General features: G+C 53.8%; 1 protein-coding gene across 3 annotated transcripts in view; it reads left to right on the plus strand.

Moving 5' to 3' along the window:
• The first annotated feature begins 1,657 nt into the window (after positions 1-1,657).
• Zmiz1 (zinc finger, MIZ-type containing 1) overlaps positions 1,658-22,645 on the plus strand; it is a 208,869-nt gene continuing 187,881 nt past the window's right edge. For 2 of the 3 annotated variants that reach the window (NM_183208.4, NM_001310666.1), the window contains exon 1: positions 2,968-3,339. The gene's annotated coding sequence lies outside the window, so the exon portion shown is untranslated. Of the gene's footprint in view, positions 3,340-22,645 lie in introns of all 3 variants that reach the window. The other variant, XM_006519134.4, reaches the window with a different exon arrangement.

Below are 22,645 nucleotides of genomic sequence, written 5' to 3' on the forward strand. Positions count from 1 at the left end.
TACTTCTGGATTTCCAGGTGTACATGTAGGCTAGAAATAAGGGGTTGGGTACCAGCAAGATGGCTCACCATTGGTACACCCTATCAAGACTGAGGATCCAAGTTCAATCCCTAGGACCTACATTGGTGGAAAAAGAGAAATGATTCCTCAAAGTTGTCCTCTGATCTTCATGTGTGTCCCTCCCCTCAAATAAATAAATAAACGAGATGTAATTTTTTAAAGAAAGGGGATGGGACAGGCCTTCTTCTGGGCAGGAGCTTTTGAACATGAATGTTCACCATAGGTCACCATTTTCTCCACTTCTTAGAGGTGACTAGCTCAGGTTACTTACAAATTTGGAGAAAGACCCACAGAGCTGAGTGCCCTGACTTGGTGGTCATCAAGGGAACGGGAGCTGGCCCTGCTGTTGTTTGGGTCTATTCTTGCATCTTAAGGCTGACAGGGGCTTTGGTGCTGAGGACGGTGGTGGCCTCCTGGGTGTGCTGATGCTGTGCCTGAGAGCAGGATGCCTGTGGCTTCTTCAGCAAACTGATTTCTCATCTTTCAAGTCCAGCTTTCCAGGATTTCTCAGACTGCCCTGCCCAACCCGGGCCATCCACAAGCTGGGGTGGAGTCGGGGGAGGTATTCTTCTTGTTGTTGTAAATGTACTGGGACCAGGCCATTCCAGTGTCCCTAGAGGTCTGGAAGTGATTTCATGCCACCCACTTTCCCCGGGGATACTCAGCTGCCACCTGTGGGTGGGTGGTGGAGCAAGTTGCTAACAGTTCATCTCTTGTGACAGGTCCGAGGACTGAGGCCAGAAATGAGCACCGCCCCCACCCCACCCCCACTTGCACCCGAAAGCAGCAGGAGTCAGAATTTGCCTCCAGAAAGGTAGCTTCCCCCCCCCCCCCCCGCACCCAGATACCCTTGCCCAATGTCCCTGTGGACCTGAGCTGCAGTCTACCCTCAGGAATTCCAGGCTGAGTTCTCAGCTGCCAGACAGTCACAGCTTTGAGAATGGATTCAAAGCGAGCAAACGCATTTTGCCTTCTTGTCTTGGTGATGGAAGGAGTGATCTCTCTGGCCCTGAAGGAGTTCAAGCCGAGGTCAGATCAGCCAGCCCTCTGAAGGATATTCTAAACTGGGGGTCTGTGATGGGGGGAGCTGTCCGGCCGGCTCCCCTGTCGGCCTGCGGTGCGCTCTGATCACCACCCAGGAGGCTCAGGACTCACGAGTCTGCGTGGCACGTCTGCGCTCCCCTGCGGACCTCGTCAATCAAACTGCCGCCTTGGCGAGGCCAAGACTTCATCCGCCCGCCCCAGGCCCTGAGAAAGACCCCCGCCCGGGCTGCCTGCCCAAACCCGCCCCCAGCGGTGTCATTGTTCTCTGACGTCACGCGGCGGCTCCGCCCCTCTCCCCCCACTTTTCCTCCCCACCTCCGGTTCCCCCGGCTGGCGGCCAAGCAGCCTCCGACGACCCGGCAGTGCAGGGCTCCCCCCGCGGCCCGGCCAGGGCTGCGCCCCCTTGCGCTCTTCCCAACTTGCCTTTGTTATTCCAGCTCCCTTCCTCGCCTCGCCTCCGACACCGTGGCTGCCTGCAAAACGCGGAGCACGGAGTTATCGCCACACCTGGAGTCCCTAGCGGGCTCAGACCCAAGCCTCCCCCGCCTGTCCTGAAGGGGAGCGCGTGCGCGCGCGCGCGCGCGCGCGGGTCCAGCCTAGACGCTTGTTGTCTTTAGGACTACATTACCTCTAATCGAGAGGCGGGTGGGGTTGAGGAAGGGATGTGGAAGAGTAAGGGGAACATGTGTGGTATGTGTACGCGAATGTGAGAGGTAGTGCACGGGGGAATGCCTCGTGTTTTGTTTTGTTTTTAAACGTACCGGGGGTGGTGTACACTATATTTGTGTGTTCAATTGTATGACTCCAGGTGCACGGGCATAACTGGGATGGAAAGTGTGTGTACAAGTGTGTGGAGGGGGTCATGCGTGCTATGAGAAGTATGCGTGCCATGCTGTAAGGTAGGCGCAAACCCGTTTGCCGTTTGTGTAGGAGTTTCTGTGTGAGTGGTAATGGACAAGAGCCAAAGGGAGTGCGCACTTGGATACACTTGGGGGCCGGTCTGTGAGGGGAACCTCCGCAAGTGAGCGCACCTAACTGCTTCGTGAGTGCTCTTCGCCACTGTAGGAGTGGAGCCCAGCCCTGGGCTGTGGGCTTGGTTGGGTTATTTCCACCTCTGCAAAGCGGGAGCGCTCGGCTCTCAGCGCCCCAGGCGCTCCCTACCAGGCACTAAGGCGTCCTTGCTCTTAACTTCAAGTAGTAGTGGGTATTTATGGTTCTCGCTGCACCTCTCGCTCTTTCTCAAGATGTCAATGGAGGCGCACTTTAGTCTCCCCTGCGTCACCGGTGGTAGTGAAGGTTAGGGTCCTCTCACCCTCTCTCACCCTGTTTTAGGAATAATCCCAAAATCTACATGGAAGTTTCGCACACAGTGTCTCATTAGCAATCCAGTCACCCCAATTCAGATAGCTGACAGCACCTGAGGTCTCAGTGCACTCCTGCAGGGGACCAGTAGGAAGCGGGGTACGCCTTCTGGAAGTAATTTTGCTCCTACCAATGTGATCCCTTCCTAGGCACATCAGTCTCTCCGCTCCAAACTTATGGGATGCGGAGAGGGGGGCGTTAAAGAGCAGCGAAGGGAGGCGAGAAGAGGGACGAGAGTGAACGAGCAGCAGAGGAGGGTGAGGGTGGCGCGGTGCCTAACAGGGTTCGGAAAAGAGCTGAGACCTGGGAACGGAGAAGAAAGGGAGGAAAAGAAGGGAAAGGAGAGAGGCGGAAAGGAAAGGAAAAGAGAAAAGGAGAGCGCAGCGAGCGCGCAGATGGAGAGCGAACCAAGGCAAGCAGAGCTGCGCGCCGGAGGCGCGGCACTCCGCTCCCGCCGTGACTCCGTGCCGGCTTTTGCGGGAGGCCGGCGGCGCGGGGCCCTTTGGAAATAGAATAGCCAATGTAATCTGACACTTCAACTTGCTCGGCTCCGGGCGAGTTGATTCACTTACTCACCCCCTAACGCCGAGTTCCTTTTCACTGTCTGTGGACATTAAAAAAGCGAGCGGCGGCGGCGGCGGGCGCCCGGGAGAGCAAGCTGCCGGCCGGGCGAGCAGCGATCCGGCTGCAGAGCAAGCGAGCAGCGCCCGCGCAGCGCGCTGACCCTAGCCCCGGCCGGTGAGGAGCCGGAGCCGGAGTCGGAGCCGAGTGGATTTCCGCGCTCTCGCTGCGCTCCTCCCGGCTCCAGCCTGCCCTACACGGCGGTGGCGGCGGCGCGTCCTCCAGCGGTGGCAGTGGTGCTCGCAGCGCCCGGTAAGTTTGGGGACAGAGCCAAGCGCCCGTTAACACCGAGGCTTCCACCCGCTCCCGGCGGATCATCGGGGTGCGAGCGCCGTGTACTATACTAGGGCTTTCCTCTTAAAGGTTTAGCTCTGGCCGGGCGAAAGAAGCCAGCCGTGCAGGCTCGGCCCGCTGCTCTGGCCGCCGGGGGCGGAGGCTCTGGCCACCAGCGAGCGCCCAGCTTGTGTAGAGCGGCTCCGGATGAGCGCGGGGACCCGGGGTTCTTCGGGTGTACGGGGCGCCGGTGCGGTTGTGCGCTCGGACTCGGTGCCCGCCTCCTGCCGGCGCGCCTCCCAGCCGTCGCTCCGATCAGTCGGGAGCCAGCCGGGATACGGATTCGGAGGAGGGAGGAGAGGACCCGGGAAGGACTGGCTGCTTCTCCCTTGCCTCTTTTGGAAAGATGTGAAGTTGTGCTCCTGTGTGCGTAGGAGAACCTCCGGGAAGGCGCTGGATTCTAGGGTGGCAAGGGTTGGTGGTGTTAAGTTGTGCCTCCGAATTTCTATGGAGAACACACTTTTGTACATGGGAGATGGGGGCGCGGTTAAGTTGTTTTGGGGGGAGAATAGCCCAGGGAAACGCGGCGCGTGGCTGAAGCAGGACACGTTGAAGAGATGTGTCGAGGCTTCTCGTTCGGGCTTCGGAAGCCGAAGGGGCTTTCAGGCCAACGCCTGGCCGGGGCTGCCCCAGTCGGGAGGCGAGCCCAAGGGGAAGATGTGTCTGTGTGTGTGTGCGCGCGCGTTGCAAATACGAAAGTAATTTCCCCGTGTTCTTTCTTCCTCTCTGTCTCCGGCGGCGGTGGCCCCGGGGGAGTGGGAGGCCGACCCGGGAGGAGATTGAGGGGCCGGGCCGGAGCTGAAGCTCGGTCCGGATTGTGGGAGGGAAGCTCAGAAAGCTTGTTTCACATTCCTGGCGTCAGGGCCAGGGAGAAAACAGTGGGGAGCACGGCCTCGGTGTCGCGGTGCAGGCTGCGGGAGCGCGTCGCCCCCTGGCCGGAGACATCTGTCCAGGAAGCTGGCCAGGCGGGGAGAGGGCGCGGTGCAGAGGGCAGGCTCCCCGCCCTGGAGCGGTGGGGGCGCGGGAGAGGGGCGGCCTCCTCTCCCGGCCATTGTGCGCCAGCAGATTTTCACGGGAGACTGCCCCGAAGCCGCGGGAGAAGGCCAGGAGCCGGCCACAGCCTCCGGTTTAAAAGACACTCCAGGAATGTAAACAACCCGGGCGGGAGGGCTAGCGGACAGGAGCGCGCCAGGACTGCGGGCTTGGGCCCCCCACCCTCCCCCGGGGACAGCGGATCGCCGCGGCTACTCTGCCCTTCCCTCTACCTGCCGAAAACTTTTCCTTTCTCTGGTTTACAGTTCCACCTTGTGCCTCCAGCCCGGAGCAGGGTGAAGGGCCTCTCCCACAGCCCGGGCTCAAGGAGCCGGGCATCCCGGCACCCGACCCGGGAGCCCTGGAAGGCCCGGCGGCCAGATCTCTGCTTCGATGCCGAGACCTCGGTCAACGTCTCCCCCGGGAACTGCAGCTTCTTGGGCTGGCAGTGCTAAGAGTAACTGGGGCTCTGAGCCTGCCCGCCTGGATTGCTTGCTCGCGTTCTCCCGCCCTCCTTCCCGCGGCTCCTTCCCCCACGCTCTCCCCCTTCCCCTTTCCCCTGACTGCTTTTCCAATGCCCTGACATGAGGGAGGAAGATTTAACTTGGCAGCCCAAACAAATGTTCTCTCTGAGATCTCCAAGAAGCTGGCTGGCGGCTGGGCTGGCGGGGTGAGTGCACCGCTCGGCCAGCCTTTCCCTCCTCTCTGCACTGCCAGGGACATTTGGAGCCCCGTGGGTGGACAGCCCCGCGCATGGACACTGGGGACCAACCCCCCGGATTTGGAAGGGCGGTCTGTGAGCTGCGCCTGTGGAAGCCCCTGCCTTGGCGTTACATAGAGAGCCATTGGCTCCAGCTGCCTCCTGGTGCCAATGGTTTTCTTAAGCAACAGTTTGCTTCTGCTGCAACCTGGGAACTGGGCCTGGTAGACCAGAGGGTTGACTAGTGCAGTCTCCTCCCTCCCTCGTGGGTGTGAGGACAGGCTGGTTACACAGGGCAGGGCAGGAGGCCAGAGGCTGGTCCCAGAGGTGCCTGGTTTTGCTTATTATTGTTTTTTTGAAGGTACAGATAAAGGGATGGTGGCTGGGGCTGGAGAAACAGGCGACTTGGTTGCTGGTGAATTCCGGGGCCTGCCTCTCTATGCTTGTGCGGTGACTGGAGTGTGGAAGAGTTAGTTGCCTGTGAGCTTTTGGGAAGTTTAGATGAGGGCGCAAGCTCATGGCCTTTCTTATCCGGACTGGTTTTTTAAGAGGTCCAAAGAAGGGGGAATTCCTGGCCCCAGAGCGAGGCAGAGGGCTTGTGAACACCCCGGAGCCTTGTGCTGACCTTTCCCTCTTCAAGAAGAGGATGTGGAGACGCCAGCATCAAACAAAAGGCACATTGAAAGCCCTATCTATCTGCCTAGGAGCGTGTGCAGCGAGGAGTGCAGTTAGAGGGAGATGGTGTTGTCCTCTGAGTTTTATGGGTTTTGGTTGTTTTGTTTTTCTCCAAAGGACAGAAGCATCACTGGCCCCAAGTCACACGGTTAGGAGACCTCATCTTCTCATACGAATCAGAAGTTTAGTCTTGGGAACTTGGGAACTGGGGCTGGGGGAGGAGCTATAGAGTTTTCAAGACTTGAGCTGCAGTTGTAAGACTTTCTGAGTACTGCTCACAGTCTCACAGAGGGGACTGGACTTATTTTTAAAAAAAAGTTTAAATAAATAGCCTTGTCTGTGCAGAAACGGCTGCTGGCTTCTTTGTGGGGACAAAATGTTCTTTTTTTATTTTTTTCATTCTAAGGGAAAGTCAGGGAGAGGGATCTAGGGCAAATGAAGAAAGACCTAGAAACTGGGGTTTGGCTCCAACACCCCCTCCAACACACACACACACACACACACACACACACACACTCTCTCTCTCTCTCTCTCTCTCTCTCTCTCTCACACACACACACACACACACACACACACACACACACACACACACATGTAACACTTCCCTAGCCATAGTAATCCCACATTTTCATCCCTGGCTACTGTTTAAATGACCCAACATGGCATAGTTGTCCACAGGTTCACTCCTATCAAGAGCTGGAAGGACCCAGCTGAGAAGATCCACAAACCTGAACTTTGTATATGTCCTCTGGGGGCAAGGGGAAGCTTGGATACCTAGTTTCAGCCCCAGGTTCATTGGGTAGTTTTGACCCAAGTCTTTGGGTAAAATGTTGTAAGAAATCTGTACAGCAGAGAGTGAATTTGGGGAAACATCTTTGGGTATGGTGGCATGATACCAGCATGGTAAGGCCTGCTGGGATAGTGACTGGGTCCCATAAATTTTCATTCATAGCTGCTCCTGTGGGTCCTTGCCAGGCCCCTGCCTCTCTTGCATCTTTATGAGATTCCTAGGGTTTTGTGTAGATAACAAAGGCTGCTGCCCTAATTACCCCTGACCCTGACCCTGTGGCTGCAGTTTCTCCTGGTGACTACTGGATCCTCTCAGCAGGACACAGTGGCCTCTACCCAAGCCCTCTCTGGGGGTTGGGGGTGGGGTGGGGTGGGAGCATCTTTGTTCTGAAGATACCCCGAGGCTGGGGTTGCCAGCCTGCCTGGGTGCATGAAGCCTGGAAGCTCCAGCCATGAGGCTGAGGTTAGGCCCTTCCTCATGGAGGCAACACACAGCCAACCTACCATAGACACTGGACAGGGGGAAAGAAAACCCTACCAGATGGCTGTGGCTTGCTAGCTGTGTGGGCCAGGAGGTCACTCTGCTGGGCCTCAGTCTCCTGATTTGTAAAATGGGTCCAAGCCCAGAACTCCTATCATCCTACATGGTTGAGGATGAGGCAGATAAAACATTTGAGTCTTCATCCTGAAAGTTACGCACACTTTTTGTGCAGAATACGTCTAGGACCAGATTGGGGTAAGGGTTGCTGGAATCCTTTTCCAGAGGCTGCTCTATTATCCTTACCTCCCTGTTAGCTTACAGCTGACTGGTAGCCTCAGCTTGCCTGCTTCCTGTGATATGATGCTTTGGGCAGCATCTGTACTTAAGGGCGGCCGTGAACGAGTTGCAGGCCTTCTGAAAGCCTGATGAACTTTTGGGCTTAAAATGCTTTGGCCTCTCCCAACCACAGACTCATTTTCCCTTAATGACCGTGAGGTCCGAGTCCTGTAGGATCTGTGTGTGCCATATCATAATGTAATGATGTGTACATGGGTGGTGGGGAGCACCCTTCCAGTGGCTGTTTCCAGCCTAACTGAGATGAGAGGAATGCAGGGGTTCTCTTCCATCGGCTCTAGGCTTGCCTCTTGACACGTTCTTCCCTTGAATTGTGTTCAACCTGGGAGGAGCTGCGTAATGAGGGTAGGGATCAGGTCGGGGATTCAGGACTGACTGACTATTCATGTGTTTAATGAGAATCCACAGAGCAAAGACGGTGGCCCACGAGGTCCAGAACTATGCAAGATACTCTTAGGAGCTCTTGTCCAGCAAGGGCTGAAAGACCAGTCCAAATAAATAATTACCCACCAGCCTCTGGCTGCCTGCCATGTGTACATGAGAAAGGGTGTGGCCATAGCCCCTTCCTTTGCCGGGTAATGGTCCATCTAGAATCGTTTTTTCCAAACTTGTTTGATCCCGTTAACAACAGTGTCAGCTACTGTATGGAATTACTTCCATTTAACAGAAAAGAAAACTGAAGCTCAGAGAGAGGTCAAGAGCTTGTGCCTAAGCCAGGACTCAACTCTAGGCCGTATAGATCCCTACATCACAGTGTATTGATCAACAGCCCCAACTATACAGGGATGTGCCACAGAAACCTGTGTGGACCGACCCCAGGGGTGGGATGAGAGAATGAGCAGAAACGGCAGTTCTTTCCAGGAAGGGGCGCAGGTAGACTTCCCTGCATCTGGCTATACAAGGTCTACGCCACTAGCAGCTCACTCGAGTTCGTTCTCTTCCCCCTGCCCCGTCCCCCCATCTAGAGCTTACACCGAACCTCAGATGCTGCCTGCCTGCCTAGGTGTTTGAATGTACCAGCTTCAGCTCTGCCTGGCCCTGGAGGAGGAAGCAAGATTGTCCCTGGGCTGCTATGGTTTCTATAGATACAGAGTGTGACTCAAACTGCCCCTCCTCTGGCTGAGTCAGTCTCCTACACTATGTAAGGTGGCCACCCTTTTAGGGCCCCTGGAGTCTCCCTCCCCTCCCCCATGGCCACCACCCTTGCATCTGGTCATCTGGAGACGAATTGACTGCCACTTTTTGATACCCACTTTGGCTGCTGGGGTTGTGGGCAGTGGGTAACTGGGCAGGCTCAGAGGATACCTTCCCAGGAAGTCTGACCTGTCCTGGCCAGGCACACCTGTGCAGGTAATGACTGTAGCCCTGAAGGCCCGGAGCCTGCCCCTCCCATTAGGCCCAGCTGCCAGGGTGACTACAGGATTGTGCTGGGGGAGGCCGGGGTGTCTGAGCTAATTAGATTTCTTAGATTTCAACGCTCCCCTAATCCTGTTAGCCTGGCTGTAATTGTAACCACTTCAAGGTTTTGGCCGTGGCAGGCTGTTGAAGACAGACGGTGTGTGGAGACTCTGCTTTGCCCAGCCCTAGCCCTAGACAGCAGGTTGGGGATAGGAACTGCCTTCCTAGGTCTCTTGGGATGCCGGTGGTGGTGGTGGTGTGTGTTGGGGGTGGGGAATGTTTTTCTATAGCATATCTGCATTGCAAGCTGTCAGAACAGATATGTCCTTCCAAAGATCTCCTCAGTCAAATCCTTGTCAGAGCCAGTGGGGAAGCTGAGGCTGAGGAGTGACATGGAGTGACGGGAAGGCTTCAGTAACTAGAATGGCTTATTCTTGGGACCATCAGAACAGGCTTTGAGTCTCCAGGGCTATGAACCTTCCTGAGGCACCTGTCCCCAGAAACAGGGTTTGAGGGACGGGCCTGTTCCCCTGTTGGTGGGTCTACTGTCTATCTCTCTTCCCCTCCAGCACACATGCAGATGTGCACACATCCTCATCTCTGCCTGTCTCTGTCCCTTGCCCTCAAACATGGGGGAGTTCGAATCTTTTGTCCATCAGGTTTTTTTTTTCCCACATGCTTGTCAAACTCTATGCAGACTAGAACATGGCCAGGCCACTAATGGCGAGACTGTCAGAATAGGACTCTTTTGTGCTTTCAATGGTTCCTTGTCCAAAATTCCTTTGGGGTGTCTGGCTTGAGTAGTAGAAACAGCTCACAATAAGGGATTCCTCTGTGGTCTATAGCACCCTTCCCTGCCTGGAGGCTCCCCCTAAACCCAAAAAGAGTCACCCTATATTCTTAGCTGTGGGCCATAGGAATAAATACCCCTTCTACCACAGAACCCCCTTTTCTGGGCTTTGAACTCCTATAGAGTTAGGACTGCCTGTCTTTTTCTAGCCCAGGAAAATGGAGCCTTAGAAAGCAATGATTAACTTCACTCAAAGCTAGCAGTATACAGAGCTGAACTAAACCCAGAACCTGGGCTCCGGCAGTTAGTTCATGAGTTCTTTAGACATGTACTGAACATATACTGTTGGCCAGTCTTTAGTGCACCTCAATAAAGGCTGTTTGTAACCTAGCTCAGGAGCCCAGCTGGACTGAGGGAGGGTAGACGTGATCCTTGGGTTTGTTTTAAGGACAGTCTCCAAACCTCTTCTAGTCCACGAGCTTGTGTGTGTGCATGTGGGGATATGTTGAGAATGAATACTTAATGTGAGAGAAATCAAACCACAGCCCTCTTGAGAGAGTCCAAGCTCTTCCGCGCCAAGTCCTCCCCTCTAGTCCCCAACCCACTTCCTGCCGACTTGGAGTTTGTATGGCTAGTGGCTTGTCTGTTTGCTGTTGGTTCCTCTCTGGACAAGGAAGCAGGGTTGGAACCTGCTGGCTCCACCCTAAGAGTCACCTGTGTCAGGTCCAGGTGACAGCTGCTGGAGGAAAATTGGATCCTGGCTCGGGATCCAATTGTCTGGACTTTGTTCAAGGCTCCTGCCCAATCCCTCACCCTGCACCCTGGGTGGACCTTGACCTCAGCTGGGTCAGTTGAGAAGCTCAAAACACCATTTCAACAGTGGGCATGCAGCCTAGGCACAGACGAGCTCTCCCGAGGAGCTCGGGGGGGGGGGGGGGGGTGGGGCTTGGTTTTTTTTTCTCCTGGTGTTTGGAAGTGCAAGGAGTCCTTTCCAGAGTCTCAGTTTTTCTTTTTGGATGGCACATGGGGAGAGTCCAAGCCCAGAGGGGTTCAGGGACAGGCCCTGGGTCCACCAAGATGGCTTTCCTACAGCAGGCTATCACAGCTGGTCCAGGTGGAGAGGATTGTGCACCACTGAAGTTGCTATTGTTTACCCACTTCAAATCATTTACTGAATCCCCCATCCCTGCTCTCACTCTTCTCTGTGTGGATGTGTGAGTGTAAGAGTGTATGTATATATGTGTGGGTGTGGGTGTGTGTCGGGTATGTATGTGAGTCTGTATGGCTGTATGATCTGAGTGTGTGTGTGTCTGTGTGTCTGTGTGTGTGTGTGTGTGTGTGTGTGTGTCTGTGTGTGTGTGTGTGTGTGTCTGTGTGTGTGTCTCTGTGTGTGTGTCTGTGTGTGTGTGTGTGTCTGTGTGTGTGTGTGTCTCTGTGTGTGTGTGTGTGTCTGTGTGTGTGTGTGTCTGTGTGTGTGTGTGTCTGTCTGTGTGTGTGTCTGTGTGTGTGTCTGTGTGTGTGTGTGTGTGTGTGTGTGTGTGTGTGTATGTGTGTGTGTGTGTGTTTCTCAGGACCTTAGCTGATGAGGCTGCACTAGCTGACCAGTGAACCCTCTGCCTCCCAGCTCAGGGACTGTAAGAGTGCACTCCAACACCTGGCTTTTTATGTGGGTCCTGGAGATTGAACTGGGTCTTCATAATCACATGGCAAGCGCTTCAGGGACTGAGACACACGTCTCCCCAGCCTGTTTCAGGATTTTTTTTTCTGGCTGTCTGTAGTCTGTCAACTCCACCTTTTATATTTGACATCTCTGACCTTGGCCTCCACGTCTGTATATGAGTTATTCATGCTCTAACAATCACTAACATACCACTCTCCCAATAGGTTAAGAAGCTAGGGAGTGTTCAGTGTCTGGCTTGTGGCAAGTGTTTAAGGAACAGTAACCTTAGTCAGTGTCATGAGTGCTCTCCCAAAGTCTTAACTCCAGTGTACCGATTGCTCAAGGTCAAACTGACTCAGAACCAACCAAAGCTTTCTGATTCCTTGTCTTTAGGGCCTTCTAAAACATGACAGAGTACCTATCCTTTCATAGAGGCAATAATAACCCAAAGACATTTTAACTCAACTCTCCAAAAGGCCTGGTGCCCCTGGAGAATGTTCTAAGCCAATCTATCTGGCTTTCTGTCTGAGCGTCTTGTTTTCCCTCCTGCAAACGGAGGCCGGAGATGCCAAAAACTTCCCTTTTGGCTTCTGTCCATTTGAAAAGACCCAGAGTAGAACAAGCCTTGACACCTGCTAAGCTCTGTGCAGAGCATCTGTGAAGGAAGACAGAGAATGGCACCCTTGGCTACTACTCACAGACCCCTAAGAGCTTCAGTTTCCTTACCCACCCAATATGAACTAGGATGATATCACAGCATCCTGATGCAGGTTGATGAGGAGGCACAATACCCCACCCCCTGGAACTGTTAACGTAGCTTGCTTGAGAGCACTCGGCCTCATTCCTGTAACCTCCATCTTCTGGAGAGAGAGCCCGCAGCTTACTTCTGTGTGGACATCTTTGAACAGTATCAGAAGAGTGCCCTTGCCCACAAGGCTGGAGTCCCTGGCCATAGGAGGAATCGCTGGACAAGTCTTGAAGCTCCTCTTGGCCACATTCCAGCTCTGTGTGTGACCTCTACCTTCAGAGGACATTGTCTTTAGAAGCCTGCTTCTCATCCAGCCCGGCATTTTCCTGGTGGGAAAACCAAGGTTGAAGAAAGAAAAGGGACTCGACTAAAGTCCCTAACAAAAGAGTCCTCCTGCGACATATTACCTGGCCCAGGGTCGAGTGGTCCTAGGAATGTAGGATGAATAGTTATAGGTATGGCCTTCTGGGATAGGCTGGTATCCCTGGGAGATAGTCCTATCTCCTGCTGCATGGGGTGGACTGTGTCTGGATTCAGTCTGCAGCTCTCTCAGGAGGATTAGGTGGGGAGAAGTACCCCAACTCTTTCTCCAAGGAAGGCAACAGGCCAGGTCAGAGCTTATGTGGGTCATCTTTTCCTGGTGCTGGGAGCCCTAATGTGGATGACAAGAACACTCAGCCTGCAGAAGAGCTGCCTGTCATGATACAGTGAAGGGCCATCTCTGGGGGACAAGCTTTGTGTGCAGAGAGGCATTTTGGGTAGGGCCTTGAGGAGGGCTGTGACCCCCATCTGCCACTGTGGTTAACACATCATTTCCCTGGCTCACAGTCCTTATGTTCCTGGCTTTCTGGACTTTGGGAAGTGGTCTGGCTGTCTGGCAGGGAAAGGAGGCTGCTCATTAGCCTTCAGTCTCTCTACTCATTGTGCACGGGCCACCGGGGCCCCGGAACCTCACTGTGTCGCAGATCCTGGGAGAAGAACTGAAATTCAGGGGGAAATTCTAGTTTTGTTTTGAAGATGGGCTGTGGAGCTCAGCCTCTGCTGGACGCCCTTACTAAAGGGCGAGCCTTCAGTGCCCCCACCTGGCCTGAGCTGACTTTGAATTTCTGCTGTTTCTTGTCAGCCCGGCTGGTCCCTTTATGCAGAGGTGGGCTTGCTTGGAGGGTTTGAATCTTTTCAGGCCTTAGAGTTCTTAGGCTATATACCTTGGATAGTTTCCCTCTTTGCCTGCCCCCTGGCAGTGCCTAGGCTGTACAGCCTGTTCTATACCACTCACAAGCTCCACATACCCATTTCTAGTATTCCTGGGACCTTTGGTTCCCAAGTCCTTGAGGTATCTTAGCAGCCACATCCTCTGATGCCTGTCATACAGATATATGTCCTGTGTATGACATCCCCATAGTATGTCGTGTGTGGCCTTGTGCACCTCCAGGAGTGGGCTGTTCCTACTCCCCTAGTGGTCCCTTCCAGCTGAAGCCCAGTTCTCATCCCAGAGCCATGAAGAATCCAGGACTCCTCTTTTTGACACAGCACAATTGTATTGCCTGGGTCCTCTGCAGCTGAATCTAAGGCAGGACAGAGTAAGCAGAATGGACTTCCTGGAGGAGATGGCTTTCTTTTGGTTAGGGTTTTTTCTATCGCCGGGATAAAACACCATGACCAAAGCAACTTGGGGAAGAAAGGATTTGTTCCCTCCTATAGCTTGTAGTTCACCCTCCAGGAAATTCAGGGGAAGAACTCGGTACAGCACCCTGGAGGCTAAAACTGATGGAGAGGGGCCACGGAGGACTGCTGTGTACTGCCTTGCTCTTCAGGGCTTGCCCAGCTTACTTTCTTAGCACACCCAGGACCGCCAGTCCAGTGATGGCCCCACCCACAACCAGCTGCATCCCTCCTACATCAGTCACTAATTAAGAAAATGCAGACTTATTTACAAGTTGATCTGCTGGAGGTATTTTCTCAATGGAGAGCCCCTCTTCCCAAATGACTCTAGCTTGGGTCAAATTGAAATAAAACTGTGCCCTGGGCCTTCTTGTTTTCTTTGAATCTGGGCAGCTTGAAGACATCAGGCTGGATGGGGAAGTAGAACCCTCAGGTCATGGGATGTGGAAGTGGCTAGGGAGGCAGATGGTTTGGGGACACGGGGAAGAAGGCGGCTGGCATTTGCTGAGCAAGCAGGATCCTGTACTGGGTGCTTTGGGAAGGTGGTTTTGTCTTTCAGGCTCTTCCTGTCACATTCATTCACTACTGAAGGTGGAGCCCTGTCCAGGGAGGTGGGGGCAGCATGGACGTGAGACATGTGTCCTCTCTAGCCCGCCTTCCACTGGCACTCGCCCGAGTCTAGCTTGCCCCTCACTGCCCACTGCCATCTGTCCAGGCCCATCCCACCCAAACAATCCCAGGCTCCAAAGCTCAGGGCTCTCTGTAAGAAGCTCTGGGTTTGGAATCAGAGCTGTTGGCATTGCTTCCTGCTGTGGCATCCCTTGTGGCTGTTAGGAACATCGGACAGGAGGCCCTACCCTTGTCAGGTGCTATGCAACAGCACTGTGTCAGAGAGCACAGAGTGTTATTACCACGTGCACCAGTAATAACATCAGCCCTTCATCTACACAGTGGGTCTAAACCAGAGGGACAGGTCGCTAGTTGAGCTGGAACTGGAACCCAGGCATCCCAACCATGCCCTCCACTGGAGTGAGTAAGGCTCAGGTACAAGGCTCCCCTGCTTGGGATTTCTGCTTTGTCTCATAGAGGTCTGGCTTACCCTGACCCCGCTCTCCAGAGCTGTTGGGCCTGGGGCAAGCATGAAGGTGTTTATTCACTGTGGTGTCTGGGGTACTGTTGGTCCCTTAATTGTAGCCTGCCCACGGCTGCCATCCTCTGGTAAGACACTTCAGTACATGTGGGGGGTTCCCCAGAAACCACTGCCACCCCCCTGAGACTCCTTGCCCATGTGTCTGGCCTATTTAGCCACCAAATGTTGCTTTGTCCTAAACCACAGTTTGGATTTGTTGCTGCAGTGTCAGGTGACATGACCCCTCCCGGAACCCACAGATCCAGAGATGATTTAGTGGGTGGGATCAGGGGGTAATAGAGGAACCTGTCCATCATACCTTCCTTCTCTTTCCAGATAGGGAACTGAGGCTCAGAGAGGGGAAATAAAACTAGCAAGGTGCTGGGTGCGCCTACCCTAGCGCTCTGGCCTCCCTCTGCCTCCATTCTCCACTCTCTGAGGCTGGCCTTCTCCCTGCTGGACCAAGTGCATGCAGGATGGGGAGACGACAAGCAAAGCAGCAACCTGTGCGCAGTTCTCAAGGTTCTTAAAGCCTTCATTCACTTAGGCTGCTTCCCTGGGACAGTTAGGGAGCGTCTCTCACTAGCCTGAGAACCGGGCTGTGGATTTGTCCAGTCCCCAGTCCTGTTCCCCTCGGAGAGAGTGGTTATCTAGAATCCTTTAGGGTTGTCACCTGTACTGTCACTGCTACAGTACCTACTCTGTCAGCACGCCCATTAGACACTTGAAATTGGGAAGGGGCCTGGGCATCTGGTCCACACTTTGCATTGTGGTCTCGATCTTCCTTTTTGGTCAGTGATCAAGCCTTCATCTTCTCTGCTTTCTGTGCTGAGTTCTAGTCCCCCCACTACCATTTTCTCTCCCTCCCTCCCCTCTTTCCTTCATAGTACTGGGGATCAAACCTGGAGCTTTAGCCACGCTAGGCAAGTACTGTACCACGGAGGTCCCCTCCCGGACTTGATGAGACTTTCTGAGGTTCAGGCCTGGCATTCACTGTACAGCTGAGGATGCCTTGAATTCTCCAACCTCCAGCTGCCATCTTCCAAGTGCTGGGACCATAGGCAGGTCCCACACATATGGGTTATTCAAGGTTGGGGGTCAAATCCAGAGTCATGTGTCTTAAGCTACATGCCAATCCCTACTAATTTCTTATTTGGTGACAAGGTCTCTCTTGGTTGCCCAAGCTGACCTTGAACTGACACTCTGCAGTACAGGTGGGGCCTTTCACTTCCCTTTCACCTGTCTCAGCCTCCCAAGCAGCTGAGCCACCAGGCTCACACAGCACACTGCAGCTTTTGAAGGTGAGAGGTACCTCAAGGCCGGAGCCTTGACATTTTCTCTAGCCTCTTCATTCGGTCTGGTGAACGTCTACTCATCCCTGAGAAGTCAGGTCAAAAGCTGTACCCCTGAGCTTGTCCCCTGATAGTATCAGATGCTGGGAAGGTTCTCCACTGAAGGCTCTCCCTCCTCCCTCCCCTCTGCTCTCTTTCTTAGTTGCTTGCTATCATCCTAGGCTGGGGCTGGGACTGGGTCTCCCTTCACACTCCCTTTCTCCGTCCGTCTGTCCGTCCATCCATCCCTGTCCTCACAGGTTGGCCCAGGGCCTGCACAGAGGAGGTAACAAAAACATTTCAGTGTATTCCTGGAGCAGTAGCTAGTTACTATGGAAACAAGGAAGTGTTGCAACTTCCTGAACTTGAGGTTGGGGTCAGAGAAGGCAGCTCTGTCTTGGTTCCATGAGATGGACCCAGGATGACTGTCCTGGGGTTCTTCCTAACTCCAAGTTGCCTGTGGCAGGCACTTTCCAGTCTCTGAGCCTCAGTTTACCCTTCAGGAACATGTAGGCATGGGGATACTTAGCTTGCTGTCTTAATCTGTCTTCTCATGTGACAGGTGGTCCCTTTGCCCTCTTCAGGCCTGTCTCCCACTTTTGCTCATCTATTTCCCTAAAAAGATATGTCATCAAGTGTCTAGATCCAAGTGTCTGTAGCCTGATTGCCCTTGCCTGCACCTTGAGACTGCAGGGACACAAAGAGGGAAGTCCCCACAGCCAGGGTTGCAGAGAGTAGAGCACGAGGTGGGTGGAGGGGTTGTCAGCAAACCAGGCCAGCTGACTCTGGTCTGAGCCAGCACATGCCCTGGGTCATTTTCCCTCGCCCTGAAAGTGGCCTGAACCAGTATGGGTCAGGGTGGCCCTTAACTTTGCTGGACACTGCCAGTTTTGCCTTCTGGTGTCATGCTATGGGGGGACCCTGCCCTGCCCTGTCCCAAGTAGCCTCAGAGGATGTCCCCTGCCCACAGCAGTAGGTGAGCAGCGTGTTCTCACTGTTTCCTCTCTCTGCCTGATCGCTCAGAGTCTCAAGTCAGCCAAGCTCAAGCTGCAGCCTCCCCCGCAGCCCTGCAGCCCAAGCAGGTGCATTTGAGCTCAGCCTTGTCCACACAAGACAAAGAAACCAGACTGAGAGTCAAGCAGCCCAACCCAGCCCAGGCACCCACTGCTGTGCATAGCTGACCCCAGGCTAAATCGACATCAGACTTTGGCTGCCCCACACCCACTTTGGGCCCTTTATGCCTTTAGAGGTAGACCAGGTTTCCCCCAGGTCTGGGACTAGTAGGGCCTGGAGGAAATGGTTTCACATCTTCTCCAGCTCAAATTACTGATCTATAAAATAGGAAGGGAGTGAGGCTGAGTAGGCTGGGGCAGGCTGCCTGAGTTCTCTGGAGCCCAGTTACACTCAGTGGGCAGGCAGTTGCAGGCTAGAGTCTGGAACCTGGAGACATCTGGGAATTTTTTGGGGGGTGGTGGTGGGAAATATAAGTCCAAGTGCTCTGGTGTATGTAGCTCAATAGTAGAATGCTTATCTAGCAGTCTGAGGTTCAAAGTTCTACTCCAACATGAATGAAGTGGGAAGGGAGGGAGAAAAGGAGAGAAGGGAGGAAGGGAGGAAGAGAGGAAGAGAAGGAGGGAGGGAGGGAGGGAGGGAGGGAGGAGCAATGCTGTTTTGTTTTTGTTTTTGTTTTCTGTCTTAGGGAACCAGCAGTCACTCGAATAGGTCTTCCTTCCCTTCAGTTCCCAGCTGTGTTTCCTACCCCTGGAAACAGCCCTGACCAGAGTCTACTAACTAGTTAGTCACTCACTCCTGCTACCTCACAGCCTCGTGATCTGGACAAGCCCTATGCTCTCCCTGCATTGTGGGACCCTGAGTCCATGCCTGCGTCTGGAATGCTGTTGGAAGCCTGTTCGTGCCTTTTTGTTACCAAGTAGGCAGAATCCTCACACTAGACGCCCCCCTCCCCCCCAACCCCACACAGGTTTCATGTCAGGTCTCCCTTCTGGAAGAGTCTCACTTTGTGGGTGACAGCGGGTCTGTGTTTCTTGTTGAGGCTAGGAGATCACCTCAGATCATTCCTCAGGCGCCATTCATCTTTTCCTGTTAAAGGATCTGCTATTAGTGAGGAGACATTTGTGTGCCTGGTGTGTGCTTATGTGGATGCGTATGCTACGGTGCATGTATGGTGGCCAGAGGGTCTATGAAGTCGGGATTGTGAAGTGCTGGGATTGAACTCAGGCCACGAGGTTTGTACAGCAATACCCTTTACCAGCTGAGCCATCTACTCGGACCCATTGAGGTTGTTTTGGTTTGGCTTTGAGTGGGAGTCTCTCACTGACTTGCCTCTCCAGCACTGGAATGACGGGTGAAACAGCCCTTTTTACGTGGGTTCTGGGGAATCAGAGTCAGGCCCTAAGCTCTTAACCCTCTGAGCCATCTTCCCAGCCCTGGGCTGTGTGCACAGCCACAGAAACCAGTTCTTTACAGCTTGACAGTGAGAGACTTACTTGTCTGTTCGCTGAGGTCCCCTTGGGGGCCCACTAGCTTTCTGCCTTCTTCCTGCTTTGAGATGTGTCCCCAGACAGTGCCTGGGTCAGAGAAACCCTGAGTCAAGCTGGGTGTAGCCACGAGTGCTTAGAAGGAAGCCTCTACCATCATCCGGATGGCTCTGCTGCACAGAACACCCAGATACTCAGCGAGTGGGGTCCCCAACATGGTTCCCACCTTTTTGGGATCTTTAAAAAAATGTCATCTTTCTTTTTTTCCAAGTCCCAAGACTATCACTGATTCTTTACCGTTGGCTAGCATCCAGCTTCAAACCGGTGCTTTCTGTTTCTGCCTGAGTAGTGCCTTGATTTGCCTTGTTTGAACAGCTACTTTAATTTTTTCTCTTTGGGGTCCCTTCTAGTGATAAGTACACGCCTTATTTTATTTGGATTTCTCATGGAGAACAGCAGGGAGGGTTAGTAAGCTCTGCCTTGATTGTTCTTCACTCTGTACCTGGCTTGGTGGTGGTGGTGGTTGTTGTTGTTTACTTCTGGAGCCCCAGTCTTCCAACCCTTTTCATTGTCTGCTGACAGCTATGTGCAGTTGGCTGGCAGTGCATCTGCTAGTGTGCTAGTGCAGGCTTCGCCCTGCACAAATGCTGCTTACGTGGTAGCTCCCTGCTGATGATAAATTTATTAAATAACATCCTGGAGAACAATGGTAAAGTATCTATGGGGAGGGAAGACTTTATTCTAAACTTGCATAAGGTCACCTTAAGACTCAGGCTAGGGTTGTTATCACCTGGCTGAGCTGCCTGCAACTTGGAGTCACCTTGATGCCACCCTATGCCTGCGACCATGAGATTGGGTTTCTGTCCTAGGCACTTGTCTTGTGGTATAACACCTGGACTCGACCTTCTGATGCCCAAAGCCCTCTAGACTCCATTCTTGCCCTGTCTCCCCTTGGCCACCAGAATGGATCTAAATAGAAGACACCTGAGCCATGGACACCTGCCCCCTTTGCTCACTAATCCTGTGGGCCTTTCCACAGCAAGGCCTGGCCTTTAGGCTGCCTGTTATCAGGCCCCAGCCATGATTTCACTTGTACAGACTTTGTGCATTCTGTCTCCCCTGCTCTGTATGCCTGGGGAACTCCTAAGCACCCTGCAAAGCCTGCCTCAAGCCACAGCCTGCCCTAGCCCAACAGCAGAGTCAAGTGTATAGGCCGCCCTTGCCCGATTCCTCAGGCACTGCTTGCCGACTTCTGTGGGATCCTTTGTCATCAGGATGGCCGCCACTCTCAGCCCTGACTCGCCAACACCCTGCACTGCGGCTGGCAGCTAGCAAGCATTCCAGAACGCTCTCTACACAGTGAATAATAAGTGACGCCACCTTTGACACAGTGCTGGTGGGTTTGTGGTTTGGATGCACATCCTCGTATTCAGAAGGAGTGAACCACCTCAGTGTGGTTCATTCCCAGATTGCAGCTGGGCCCATAAGCCTGGCCCAGCCCCTCTGTGCTTTCTTGACCTTCTTCACCTTCCCAGTTGGAGCAGAGAGCCTGGCCTGGCTCTCAGAGCATCTTCAGGGCAAGGCAAAATGTGCAAAATGGTCGGGTCTGTAGACACCTGTACTTCAGTTACTCCTCTGCCTTGCTGACTGCCCTGGTTTTGCTGGCTTGGAGAACTCTCTCAGTTTTGGAAGCCTGGCCAGGCTGAAGGGCCTCTTGGGCAAGACCCTGGGCAGATCTGGGGCCTGAACCACATAGGCAGCCTACACACCAGGCAAGTCTATGGCAAATGGCCCTGGCTTGCCAGCTCTGGGGAGGGTAGAGGGAGGGCCACCTTCTGCTGGGTAAACATGGTGTCCAGGCCTGCCCAGGCACGTCCCTGGCTCTTTCGGTTAAAGACACAGGACAGCATTTCATTTCACCAAGGCTGGAGTTGCTGGGTGGCAATGAGAAATGACAGGTAGGGACACGAGGAAGACTCTAAGCCTTGCTGGACTCTTAACCAGATCAGGCTGCAGGAGGATGTTAGGGGGCCAGGCTCTGACTGTAGTCCCTCCCCACGGTGCCATCTTTTCTCTGCTAGCTGCTCCTGAGCCCTCAGGGGTGGGTGGGCTTTGAGCTACTCCTGGGTTAAGCCAGGTCTGACTGGAGCCACCTCTGCATTCCTACTGCAGACACATTCCAGTCCACGCTTACCCAAGGTGGCTCTTTGTTCTCTGGGACACCCACTGGACTCCAGGCAGTCTTCTGGGCTTGTTCCTGGAACATCAGCCTCTGCAATGGGTGATCCCATCCATCTCCTGGACTTGGAGTGGTGCTCAGCACCATGTCTCTGGATCTTTTTCTTGACATTAGGCCTTCTGCTAACAGTGTGTGTATGGGGTTGGGGGGAGGGGTGTGCCAGAAGACAACTTTTAGGAGTCAGTTCTTTCTTTCCATTTGGCGTGTCAGTACCTGTTGATCATCTCTTTGGCTCGACTCTTTGTTTTGATCCATCTGTTGGTGTGCCTGAGTAACATTCTGGGCATAGTGACCAGCATTGCCCGAATGGAGAGCCCTGAGTGTTGCCTGGACTGTTTGCCCTCGGGAGATGGAAGGGTTGCTGCCTCTTGGGAGCGCTTCTGTAGTTCATAGCAGAGGCAGAACTGTCCCAGGTCCTCTGTTCTCATCCACTGGAGCTGAGTGGTCCTGCTCTATAGCCCTGACCTTTGTGTGAACAGTTTCCAAGACGGCTGTGGAGACAGAGAGCAGGGCTGACACTCCAGCTCACTTACCTTCCCACGATAGACCTGCTGGGTCTTGCTTTCTCCTGTCTTCTACAGTGTAGAGCTAATGTGGCATGCTTGGCTTATGGCAGGGTTAGCAGGGGAGCCTCCCGGAGCCTCCTGGGAGTCCTGAAAGCTGGGCCGTTCCATGGAATCACTCTGTTAGATACTGTAGGAAGCAGGTAGAAATTGGAAGTCCTGGGTCCTGGTGGACACGGAGAGGTTTGTGCTGTGTGTGCCAGCATGCTCAGGTGCACCAGCAAAATTCCTTTGTCAGTTCATCATAGACTTCGGCTTGGGAGGCTAGGAACTCACTATCTGGAGGGCAGGCACCCAACTCTGACCCCCAGCTGCATCTGGGACTGAGGACCAGTTCCTGCCCTGGTCTCTGTCCCACTCCTCACTGACAAGGCCACCACTCTTTCACGTCCTCTTGACCATCTGGGCCCTCCCAAGCTCCTGGGTTTCTGGAGGGAGGGGACAGGTTGCAAAGATCCGGGAAGAGCTGGAGTGTAATTTTATTTCTGTGGTTTTCCTTTCAAGCTGTCACGGTAAATCTATTTTGCTTGTCACTTTGTAAGTCATTATGCAGAATTAAACCTTTTACTAGCTTTTAAGGCTTCTGAAGCCACGGACGGCCCACTCAGCCCCTGTGCTGCCTTCATCTTCCTCCCGCCTGCCTGAGGAACCTCTAAAGCTCGAGGCAAGCCCTGCTGCTGATTTCTTCAGGCCTGCTCATTAGATTGCATATGGAACCCAGGCCGGAGTGTGCCATTGCTCAGTTAGCTACCTGGTCTCATGAATGGGAAAACACAGTGGGGATTAGAGGCTCACACTCACTTCCTTGAACACCTGTGGAGTGGTGGGGCAGTAGACTGGAGAGCCAGAAAGCATGGGATGCTGAGATGGAGGAGGTTGTCCCTGGCAACCAGTGAGTGACATAAGTGCTCCAGACTTATGGGTATTCTACTTTAGATCAGCAGAGATGCTACTATCCCCTCCTGGGAGAGGGGTGGGTGAGTGGGGGTGGGCAAGTGTTCACAGTTCGTCTGGAGAGCACACTGGGGTACAGCTGGAGATGAAACTGTGGTCAGAGATGCCGCTCTGGCATGCAGGGTCCCATTTATTTATTTCTCCAGAAATCTGTGCCCGGCTCCAGAGTATCTCTTCAGCGTGAGCACAATGGAAGCACTGGCAAAGCTGCTGAGAGCTCCA

Source organism: Mus musculus, chromosome 14, assembly GCF_000001635.26.
Source record: "Mus musculus strain C57BL/6J chromosome 14, GRCm38.p6 C57BL/6J".
NCBI classification, from domain to species: domain Eukaryota; kingdom Metazoa; phylum Chordata; class Mammalia; order Rodentia; family Muridae; genus Mus; species Mus musculus.